We start from the raw sequence: 11,579 nt of genomic DNA on the forward strand, positions 1-11,579 counted from the left end.
ATATTTTTTCCATAACACAATGTGTAAGGAAAGTCGATTGTTATCCAATGATTTGAGCTAAAAATACATGTCATAAAAATTGAGGAATCTGTTATAAAAATAAAAGTTGTTGCAAAATGGACAAAGCCAAAAAATCGAAGCCTTCATTCCCAGTCCCCCTTTCATGCAGGTGTGACTTTTTGCCAAGGAAATACAATGTGGGCAGAAGTGTTCGTTTCCGACTAAGGACTTTTATGTCATCAGCATACTACCTTCACACCTCCCCTTCCATTTTGCCTTCTGCCGCCTAGACATGGCACCCAGGTCTCAACCCTGCAAATGGTGAGTAAGCCCGGGGAGAGAAAGGAGTAACCAGGCAGATGGGTCCTGAGTCTTTTTTTTAATGTTTATTTTTGAGAGAGAGAGAGAGAGAGAGCAAGTACAAGAAGGGAGGAGCATAGAGGGGGGGCAGAGGACCTGAAGTGGATTCAGCGCTGATAGCAGTGAGCCCGATGGAGGCCTCGAACTCAAGAACCACGAGATATGACCTGAGCTGAAGTTGGAGGCTCAACCAACTGAGCCACTCAGGCGCCCTAGAAGGGTCCTGAGTCTTAATCAACAAATGAAGGAGAATTGCCCACAGACATAGAGCATTCACACTGAAGCATCATATGTGAGAAAAATGATCTTGTTTGAGTATCTCATGTCAGAGTAGGTTAGCACCCCTTCACTAATGTAACAGAAAAACAGCAGATTATATGATAAACAGTACATTACATGATACGATTATATGTCAAATAATAGTTTCATAAGCTGGATTCTGAAATCAATGGGTGAAGTCAGGATTACATAAGAAGACTGATTAATCATAAGCATGCACCAAGTACAGTTTCTATCACATAGCGCCACATTTTTTTAATGCAAACTTGATCATGTACACACATTTTTCCTTTGGATATGCGCCAAAAATGTTCTATCGGAACACTATGCATGTTAAAACATGGGAGAGTCCCATGTAGCCTAGAGTGAACAACGAAAGCCAGAATTTAAGATGGCAACGGAAGCGAAAATGTATAGTATTGCACTTGTAAATAACCTAAAAATAGCAGTTCTCTCCGTCATCGGTAGGGAAAGAAATGTAACACATCGATACCATTAAAACTCACACTAAGAAATACAAATATAAAAAAATTTTCTTAAGGGATTTTTGATTACAAAATATTTTTCATCCGTTACTTGTCAATATATTTTTTTCATAGTTCTCCTAAGAAGATTTTCCTGTTAATGCTTTTTGAGGGAGCGCCTTATGGAACCACCTTAAAGTGATTTTACTGTAATTGTTCCCTTTATCTCTCATAAAATTCAATTTCAAGTTTCATCTGCTTCCTCAATTTCCTGTGGTTAAATAGAAAAATGTATTCTTATCTTCTAAAAAATGTACGGAAATCAACTTCACCAAATGGATAGTTTTGCAGGTACAATCCATTTATTAAGGAAAAATACTAAAAAGCTAAAAAGATGTTGGTAACAATTTTGTAACTGCAGTGATTTGTATCACTTTATTTTATTTTTTTCCTTTCCAAGATTTTATTTAAATTCAAGTTAGTTAACATACAGTATAGTGTTGGTTTTAGCAGTAGAATTCAGTGATTCATCACTTACATATAACACCCTATGCTCATCCCAACAAGTGCCTTCCTTAATGCCCATCACCCATCTAGCCCATCCCCTCAATCTCCCCTTCAGCAACCCTTAGTCTCTTCTCTGTATTTAAGAGTCTCTTATGGTTTGCCTCCCTCTCTGTTTTTATCTTATTTTTCCTTCCCTTACCCTATGTTCATCTATTTTGTTTATTAAATTCCACATAGGAGCAAGATCATATATTATTTGTCTTTCTCTGACTGACTTATTTTGCTTAGCATAATATACTCTAGTTCCATCCACGTTGTTGCAAATGGCAAGATTTCATTCTTTTTAAGGACTAATATTCCAGTGTGTGTGTGTGTGTGTGTGTGTGTGTACATTCTTTATCCTTCTTTATCCACTCACCAGTCGATGGACATGAACATTTGGAGTCTTTCCATAATTTGGCTATTGTTGATAGTGCTGCCATAAACATTGGGGTGCATAAACATTTGAATCTGTATTTTTGTATCCTTTGTATAAATACCTAGCAGTGCAATTGCTGGGTTGTAGGGTAGTTTCTGAGTAACCTCCACACTGTTTTCCAGAGTCACTGCATCAGTTTGCATTCCCACCAACAGTATAAGAGAGTTCCTCTTCATATCTTTGCCTGTATTTAATACTTATCTATAATAAAATGTTTATCTATAAATATTTTAGCCATTCTGACAAGTGTGAGGTGGTATCTCATTGTGGTTTTGATTTGTATTTGCATGGTGATGAGTGGTGTTGAACATTTTGTCCTGGGTCTGTTAGCTATTTGTATGCCTGTTTGTATAATCATATTTGTATGTCTTCTTTGGAGAAGTGTCTGTTCATATCTTCTTCCCATTTCTTAACAAGATTATTTCATTTTGGGGTGTTGAGTTTGATACATTATTTATAGATTTTTGATACTAGCCCTTTATCTGATATGCCATTTGCAAATATCTGCTCCCATTCCTTAGGTTGCCTTTTAGTTTTGTTGATTGTGTCCTTTGCTGTGCAGAAGCTTTTATCTTGATGAAGTCCCAAGAGTTCATTTTTTCTTTTGATTCCCTTGATTTCAGCAATGTATCTAGTAAGAAGGTGCTCCAGCCAAGGGCAAAGAGGTTGCTGCCCGTGTTGTCTTCTAGGATTTTGATGACTTCCTGTCTCAAACTTAGATCTTTCAATCATTTTGAATTTATTTTTGTGTATGGTGTAAAAAAGTGGTCCAGTCTCATTCTTCTGCATGTTGCTGTCCAGTTTCCCCAACACCATTTGTTGAAGAGACTGTCTTCTTTCCGTTGGATATCCTTTTTGTTTTGTGGAAGATCAGTTGATCATATAGTTGTGGATCCATTTCCTGGTTGTCTATTCTGTTCCATCGATCTGTGTGTCTGCTTTTGTGGCAGTGTCATACTTTCTTGATGATTATTGTTCTGTAATATAGCTTGAAGCCTGGAATTGTGATCCCTCCCATTTTGGTTTTCTTTTTCAACATGACTTTGGCTATTTGGGGTCTTTACTGTTTCCATACAAAATTTCAGAATTGTTTGTTCTAGCTCTGTGAAGAATGCTGGGGCTATTTTGATAAGGATTGCATTGAATGTGTAGGTTGCTTTTGGTAGTATTGATATTTTAACAACATTTGTTCTTCCAATCCATGAACATGGGATGTTTTTCCATTTCTTTGTGTCTTCTTCAATTTCTTTCATAAGTGTTCTATAATTTTCAATGTACAGATCTTTTACCTCTGGTTAGGTTATTCATAGGTATCTTATGGTTTTTGGTGCAATTATAAATAGGATCAGTTCAAGTCCTTGATTTCTCTTTCTGCTGCTTCAGTATGGATATATAGAAATGGAACAGATTTCTCTATGTTGATTTTTTTATCCTGCAAATTTGCTGAATTCTTGTAATAGTTCTAGCAATTTGGGGGTGGGGGGAGGCTTCAGGTATTCCGTGTAGAGTATCATGCCATCTGTGGAGAGTGAAAGTTTTAATTCTTCCTTGCTGATTTGGATGCCTTTAATTTCTTTTTGTTGTCTGATTGCTGAGGCTAGGACTCCCAGTACAATGTTGAACAACAGTGGTGACAGTGAACATCCCTGTCGTTCTCCTGACCTCAGGAGAAAGTTTCTCAATTTTTCCCCAATGAGGATGATATTAGCTTGGGTCTTTTGTATATGGTCTTTATGATGTTTAGGTATGTTCCTTCTATTCCTACTTTCTTGAGGGTTTTTAACAAGAAAGGATGCTATATTTCATCAAATACTTTTTTTTTTTTTGCATCTATTGAGAGGATCATATGGTTCTTATCCTCTTATTAATGTGGTATATCACGTTGACTTTTTTTGTATCACTTTAAAAAATTTGTCAGTCAGTTGAATAAATAAGCTTATGTTCTAGATTAGGTCATTTCCTATGCTATATGCTGAAATGAACTATTTTGTAAACATTTTATCTGATAAGTGACCCATCAGGAAATTTCTTTTAAAAATTTAAGTCTAATTATTAATTGCTCATGTTTTATTATTTATATTCAATGATTCATGATAATAATATAGAAAGGGATATACTTTCATCCATTCCAGGTGAACTCATAGGCATTTAGCACTTAATACTCAAGTATCCCTGTCATAAATGTGACAGAGAGTTTAAATAACTTACCCAATTTCACACAGTTATTAAAAGGAAGAATCAGACTTCAAAACCAAGCAAGTTGATTCCTGAGACTGTGGTTTTAAACACTATGCTATGTAGTTTCCCCAAACTCTACTGATTTAGTGCAAGATCATCATGTTACACAAAAGGAAATTGAGGCTCAAAAAATAAATATGACATAGCTAAGAATAAGCAACTATTAAATACTGGTTTCTTTCCTTATCAGGGCATTTCAGTAGGTCCAGTATCCTGTAATATGATTTTAAATATATATATTTAAAAATTTCCTGTTATAATATTTATTTAACAAAGTATTTTAATTATAATAATTGAAACAAAATGTTCATTATTGCCTGCTTAGTGAAATAAAGTATGAGAGATGAGATTTAAGTGTAAATATGTCTAATAGCAAAATTCGCACTAAAGAGCATATAGTTTACCATAAATATGCAGTGATGTGTGCCATAAGTTAAAGAGATTTTTAAAAAACAGAATATTTTCTGGGTGGCTCAGTCGGTTAAGCGTCCGACTTCAGCTCAGGTCACGATCTCACAGTTCTTGAATTCGAGCCCCGTGTTGGGCTCTGTGCTGACAGCTCAGGGCCTGGAGCCTGCTTTGGATTCTGTGTCTCCCTGTTTCTCTGCCCCTCCCCTGCTCACACTCTGTCTGTCTCTCTCTCAAAAATAAGAATTAAAAAATATTTTAAACAAAAACAATATAGGGGCACCTGGTGACTTAGTCAGTTAAGCGTCCCACTCTCGGTTTCAGCTCAGGTCATGATCTCACAGTTTGTGGGTTTGAGCCCTGCGTTGAGCCTTGTGCTGCTGGTGCAAGGCCTGCTTGGGATTCTCTCTCTCTCTTCCCTTCCTCCACTCGTTCACACACTCTCTGTCTCTCTCAAGATAAATAAATAAACTTAAAAAAATTTTAAAAATTAAAAACAGAATCTACCAATTCCTGTTTCACTCACGGAGTCCGCAGGGAAAGATTCATTAACAAGAATGCATTCTGCATCATAAATGACTTAGACACTGCATCATGTCCAAACTCTTGCATGTTTGTCCGTGTTGCTCAGCGTTTTCATTTGCAGGTGACCAGCTCAAGATTTTGATAGAAAAAGCAAAAAATAATATTCCCACAAAAATTATATGAAATTTCTTGGCATTGGTATAATGTGCTCTCTTCAATGTCTCTTGTCCTACCCGGAAGGTACAGAAGACATCCGTCCAACGCCTAAACAGACATCTTGCTGGCAATGAGTAGACAATAACTCCCTTGAAAGCACCTCAAAATCTGCTCATGATTCTATTTGAACTTGGCTGGTTGGAACATTCTACTTCCAGTCAACAGGTGAACAGGATGAAAAAGTTACAATATTCTCAACTTTTCCAAAATGTATGCTTCTAATTCTGACTGTATATTTGCCCAGTCACTCCCCTCTGTGAAATAACTGCTCATATGCATGGGTCCAAGAAAGGACTCCATAGTGGACTCCATTTTGGACATCTGGATGAAGTTATGGTAGACAGGGTAGGAGAGTTAATTGGCCTGACAGTTAATAACCCTTGGAGGAAATTTTAACTAGTTGCAGCTCTGTTTAGAATGTAGGATTGTTAATGTTTTGTTTTGCTCTGTTTTTCAGCTCAGTCAAGTGTTCCCCCCGCCCATTACCAAAGCCATGCAAACGTCCACCCTTAATAGACTGTTATTTGATAAGTTGTGACAAAACATCTTGTTTTGAAGTGTTATCTAAGATCAATATTGAAGCCACCATAGTTTTGGAGGTGGAAATTAGGGTCCTTTTAGTGTTGAAAATACATATATTGTTTTCTATCCATAATCATTTTTCTATCCAAATCAATTTTCTATCCAAAAAAAATCAAGGGATTTTTTGTGGTTGTGTTTGTTATTTTCACTCTGCAAAAACAAATGAACCCTGTGGCATAATTTGGTTTGGATGTCAAGACTGATGATGCCCTCCCCCCACCACACACACCCCAAGCATGTATTAAAGGGTTATTCGGTGCATAATTAAGGTATTTGGAGAAAACAGGGCAGGCCTCCAAAGCAGGTATGAAATGGCTTGAGAGCAAGAAAGAACACTGGCTGGGGTTTTCATTCTGGTTGGGGCAACGGTCAGAATAAGAGTTTCCACACATAAGCAGGGACTTTCTGATTGAATTTCCTGCCTACACTAAAGGAGGAAGGACCCACGGTTTCTATCAGCTTGTTCAGATGTGGGGTAGAAGGGAAGAGGGATGGGTGAGGTTAAAAAACTGCCAGCAGTGAAACATCAGAAAACATCTTACTACATTCTTTTAGTATTTAAATAAGTACAGGGAAGTGTAAGTACTCTTGATGATGTCACCACTGCCGGACTCAAGAGAGAACAGCAAGGTGTTAAGTAAGGCATTCAGAGTCAGGTGTTTTGATAAATGTTGTCCCAGGAATCCTATAGAAAAGATGCATAGGCTCTCAGGTCCTTGGATAAATGGGCTTTTCTCTGGCCAGGACTCCGCTACAGGGACCCTTCAGGGAAGCCCACCTGAGCCGACTGGTCCCTGTCACAACTGTTTCTGGTTTTAACACGCGGCCTTCCTCTTTATTTTAACTATCTAAAAATAGCACAGGGGAAGGAGAGAATTGGTAAAGTTAAAATTGATTCCACCCATACATTCTCCCCGAGACGTCATCACATTGATCCCAGCATGCCTCCTAAATCATCCTTCTCAGTCATGGCAGAAGCTTCAGCTTCTCTGGGCTGTCATCGTTGAATGAATTCGTGCGTCTGCGTTGTTCGGCAATACATCAATGGGGCCCCACCCCCAGGGCCTCTCTGATGCTCCAAAATCACCCCTGGCTGCTTTCACACTCTCAGTCTCCCATTTGCAGAATTCTCTTTCTTTCTTTCTCTCTCTCCAGGTGAGTTATATCCTTTTCTCTTTGCACTTAGCTACCCCCTGTGAATATCACTTCTTTCTTATAGCCCTAAATAATGTCCTTCTATTTTCCTCTGCGTCACATCCTGTGCTCCATGTACCATAGGGCATAGGGACAATGTCCCTTTTGTTCTTCTGTGATGTTCCAGGAGACTGTATGTATTCCCTGATATTTCTCTCTCTGTCTCTCTCTGTCTCTCTGTCTCTCTCTCTCTCTCTCTCTCTCTCTCTCTCTCTCACACACACACACACACACACACACACACACACACCTGTGCCATTTGCTATCCCCCTTAGGAAGGATGAGGTTGGCTGTGTTAAAAGATGGTAGTTTTGCGTGGTGGAAATTGACTTGATAGTTTAAAACTTTCTTGTGTCTTTTCCTATATTCCTGGTTTCTTAAAATTCCTAATAATTACTTTTTTTCTCTCACAAAAACAATCCACTTATGTTCCTTCAAAAATAGACATAGACAAACAAGCTTAATGATTCACTATATTGTGCTTACATGCGCTCTGGCTCACGCCGGGTGCAATTTTTCATTCTGTGAGGGTTTTTTATTTCATTCTTTGAGTTTTGAACAAAGGCACGTTCATAGGCATAATGAAAATAAAGATTAATTGTCTTCCAATTTACCGAATCTTTGGAGAATTCACACACCTTGTTGATTTATTCTTTGTGCCCTTTCCTGAGTTCAAAATGTAAAAGTGCCTAGCTGTGTTTGAAAACATTTATTTTTTTTTTCCTAATCCTATACTGCGTATATAGTGCGGTTCTATCCTTGTACAATCTCCGTACAAAAGGTCACCTGTTAAAATGATTTTTTAATATCGATGTGCCTCACGTATGAACGTAAACATTCCAAACATGTTCACTTGCACATACACCTGATATTCCAAGTGCATGTCTGACGGCAGTACTGTGATCGGCATACGTAGGAGTTTAAGTGTGGGGCCTGAGGCTTGACGTCTCCTGTGCTGGGCACGCGGCATAAACATGTTTCACAACCGCTGGAAGAGACCCTGGCTTGCGCACTGACACTGACTGGGATAAATACACCGCTCCCAACTGCTTTTCCTCGGAAGCCATCAAGCAATTTTAAAATCAGTTCGGTATTTGACAGGGAGCCATTGCAGTTCCCACAGGAAAGCAGTGACATGCTGAGGCCATTTAGTGTGAAGAAAATTCTGACAGCAGCACTTTGCTGAAGTCGAGCTTTTGTGGCATTTTCCCCCCTAAAAGATAATTTGAAAAAGGGCATGGTCGTCGTGTAACTTAGAGGTTAAAATGGCAGAATCTATTGTCTCCACATCAGCAGGAAGGCAGGTGCTGGATGCTTTCTCTTGTTAATGCAGTGATAAAATTAAATTCTTGTCCGAGATCTGGAACTGTGATTCAAAGACAAAGGTTGTTTCCAAAGGAGCTGCCAGATGTTTGGCATAAGCGAGGTGACCACTGCCATTAAAGTTCCAAAGACAGGAAGCTTCGGGGAATGACATATATTTGGCAATAATTTTAATCTAACCATTCAGGCATCATTGTCTATACCATTTATTTTATATGGAATGATAATACTAAGCCAATGTCTTTCATTTTGCGCATACTTTTAAAAATAAATTTTATTCGTATTTAAATTACCAGCTATATATTTCCTGATCAACATTATCTGTTACAGCATTAATCCTATTGAATGCTAGAAATTAACCTTACCTTCTCTAACCTGTGTAATTCTAACATATATTGGGTACCCTTTCTTTTCCACTTCTCAGAAGACCATTATATCTCATTCATAAATGAATGCAATGATATTACAATAGTAAAACCTTTTTCTCTATGTCTTTATAATGTTTGACTTTCATTCTAAATGTTCTAAAACATTTTAGGCTATAATTGAAATTTGTGAGCAATTTCTGATTTTGAATATAGATTACATTTTCACTACACCAAACTGTTAATCAGTAGAATGGAATAAAGGTAAATGTGGTGTGTGTGTGTGTGTGTGTGTATGTGTGTGTGTGTGTGTATGGGCAAAGAGAGAGAGAGAGAGAGAGAGAGAGAGAGAGAGAGAGAAGACATGGAAATAATTAGAAAGAAATATCTTTTAGCTTCAAAAACACAAATCAAAAAACATCTCAGAATGGATTCAATTTAGCTAATGTAGATAGTCTACACATAAATGATTTATTTTCTAACATTTCTGTCTCAATGAAGCAAATGGGCTCTGGTGGGAAAAATTCACTGAAAATAACTTTTCTATTTCTGCAAGGATGAAGCAGTGGGATTATGTTAGGGAAGATTGTTGTGGATAGTCAGAGTTAAATAAAAATGAATGCAGGTAAAAGCAAGCTAAGAAAAGCTTTTGTCAGTATAACTAAATAGAAGCCTACTTATTTTAAAACTGTGAGTTCACTATGACCACCCCTAAGAATATGTTACTTTTTATCATTCATAGCAATTCTGGAGTCTATTTGGTTACAAATTGTCTAGTTAATTTTGGAAGACAAATATATTGGTTTGATTGCTTTTATTGATATTGATTTATATTAATATCAGTGTATAAATATATATTTACACTAATAACCATTTCAAAGTGTAGACTTCAGTGGCATTTAGTACATTCAGTATATGGTACAAACCACCTATATCATGTTTCAAAACATTTTCATCACCTCCCCAAATCACCATAACCACTCAGCATTCATTCTCTGTTTCATGCCTCTTCAAGCCCAAGCAATCATCCATCCACTTTCTGTCTCTTTTGCTTTATGTATTTTTAATGTTTCATATAAATAGAATGACATAATATATACCATTTTGTGTTTAGATTCTTTCATTTAGCATAATGCTTTCGAAGGCCATTGATGTTGTAGCATATATCAATACTTAATGCATTTTATGGTTGAATAATATTCCATTGTAAAGATATGGCACAGTATGTTTATCCATTCACCTACTGATGAATTCTTCTCTACCCTTTGGCTGTGGTCAGCAGTGTTGCAATGAGCACTAACATTCAAAGTATTTGTTTGAGCACCGTTTTCAATTCATGTGCTGTTTGATCATTTGCACATCTTTTTTGAAGAAATGTCCACTCAAGTATCCTCCCTATTTTTTCAATTGGATTGTTTGTCTTTTTGTTGTTGAGTTTTACGTGTTCTTTATATATTGTAAATACTAAACCCTTATCAGATATCTGACTAGAAAACATTTTCCCCCATTTTATAGATTGTCCTTTCACTTTCTTAATAATATCCTTTGATGCACAAACCTTTCTATTTAATTTGATTATTTTTAAATAAGGCACAGTTTGTCTGTATTTTCCTTTTGTGGCATGTGTTTTTGTTGTACTATCTAAAATCCACTGCTAAAGCTAAGATCGCAAGGATTTACTCCTGTGTTTTCTTCTAAGAATTGCATGGTTTTAGATCTTACATTTTGGTCTTTGATCCATTTTGAGACAACTTTTGTCTCTTGTGTGAGGTATAGGTCCAACTTCATTTACTGGCAAGTCAAAATCCACTTGGTCCAGCACATATGTTGATGAGACCATTTTCTATTCATTGAATGGTCTTGGATCCCTTTTGAAAATGAATTGGGTTCATTTCTGGACTGTCAGTTCTATTCCATTAGTCTATTTGTCTATCCTTAGGTTAGCACCCTTTGTTTTGATTATGATAGCTTTGTAGGCAGTTTTGAAATTAGAAGATGAGAGTCCTCCAAATGTGTTCCTTTTTAAAATTGTTTGCTTATTTAGGGCTTCTTGAAATATCATATGAATTAGTGATTGACTTTTTCATTTCTACAAAAAGATCATTAGAATTTTGATAGGGATTTCATTGAGTCAAGATCATTCTAGGTAGTACTGTCATCTTAATAATATTAAGTCTTACAATTCATGAACATGGAGTGTCCTTCCACTTATGTGAATATTATTTACTCTCTTTCAGCAATGTTTTGTAGGTTTCAGTGTACAAATCCTTTACTTCCTTGGTGTCGTTTATTCCTAGGTATTTTATGTTTGGGATGTTATTGAAAATAAAATTGTTTTCTTAGCTTCCATTTCAGATAATTTGTTGTTCATGCATTGAAACACAACAGGCTTTTGTATGTCAAACTTTTTATTCTGCTACTTTAAATTTTTTTTTAACGTTTATTTATTTTTGAGACAGAGAGAGACAGAGCATGAATGGGGGAGGGTCAGAGAGACAGGGAGACTCAGAATCTGAAACAGGTTCAAGGCTCTGAGCGGTCAGCACAGAGCCCAATGCGGGGCTCGAACTCACAGACCGCGAGATCATGACCTGAGCCGAAGTCGGACGCTTAACCGACTAAGCCACCCAGGCGCCCCAG

This window comes from Panthera uncia (assembly GCF_023721935.1).
Source record: "Panthera uncia isolate 11264 chromosome D3 unlocalized genomic scaffold, Puncia_PCG_1.0 HiC_scaffold_8, whole genome shotgun sequence".
In the NCBI taxonomy this organism is placed as follows: domain Eukaryota; kingdom Metazoa; phylum Chordata; class Mammalia; order Carnivora; family Felidae; genus Panthera; species Panthera uncia.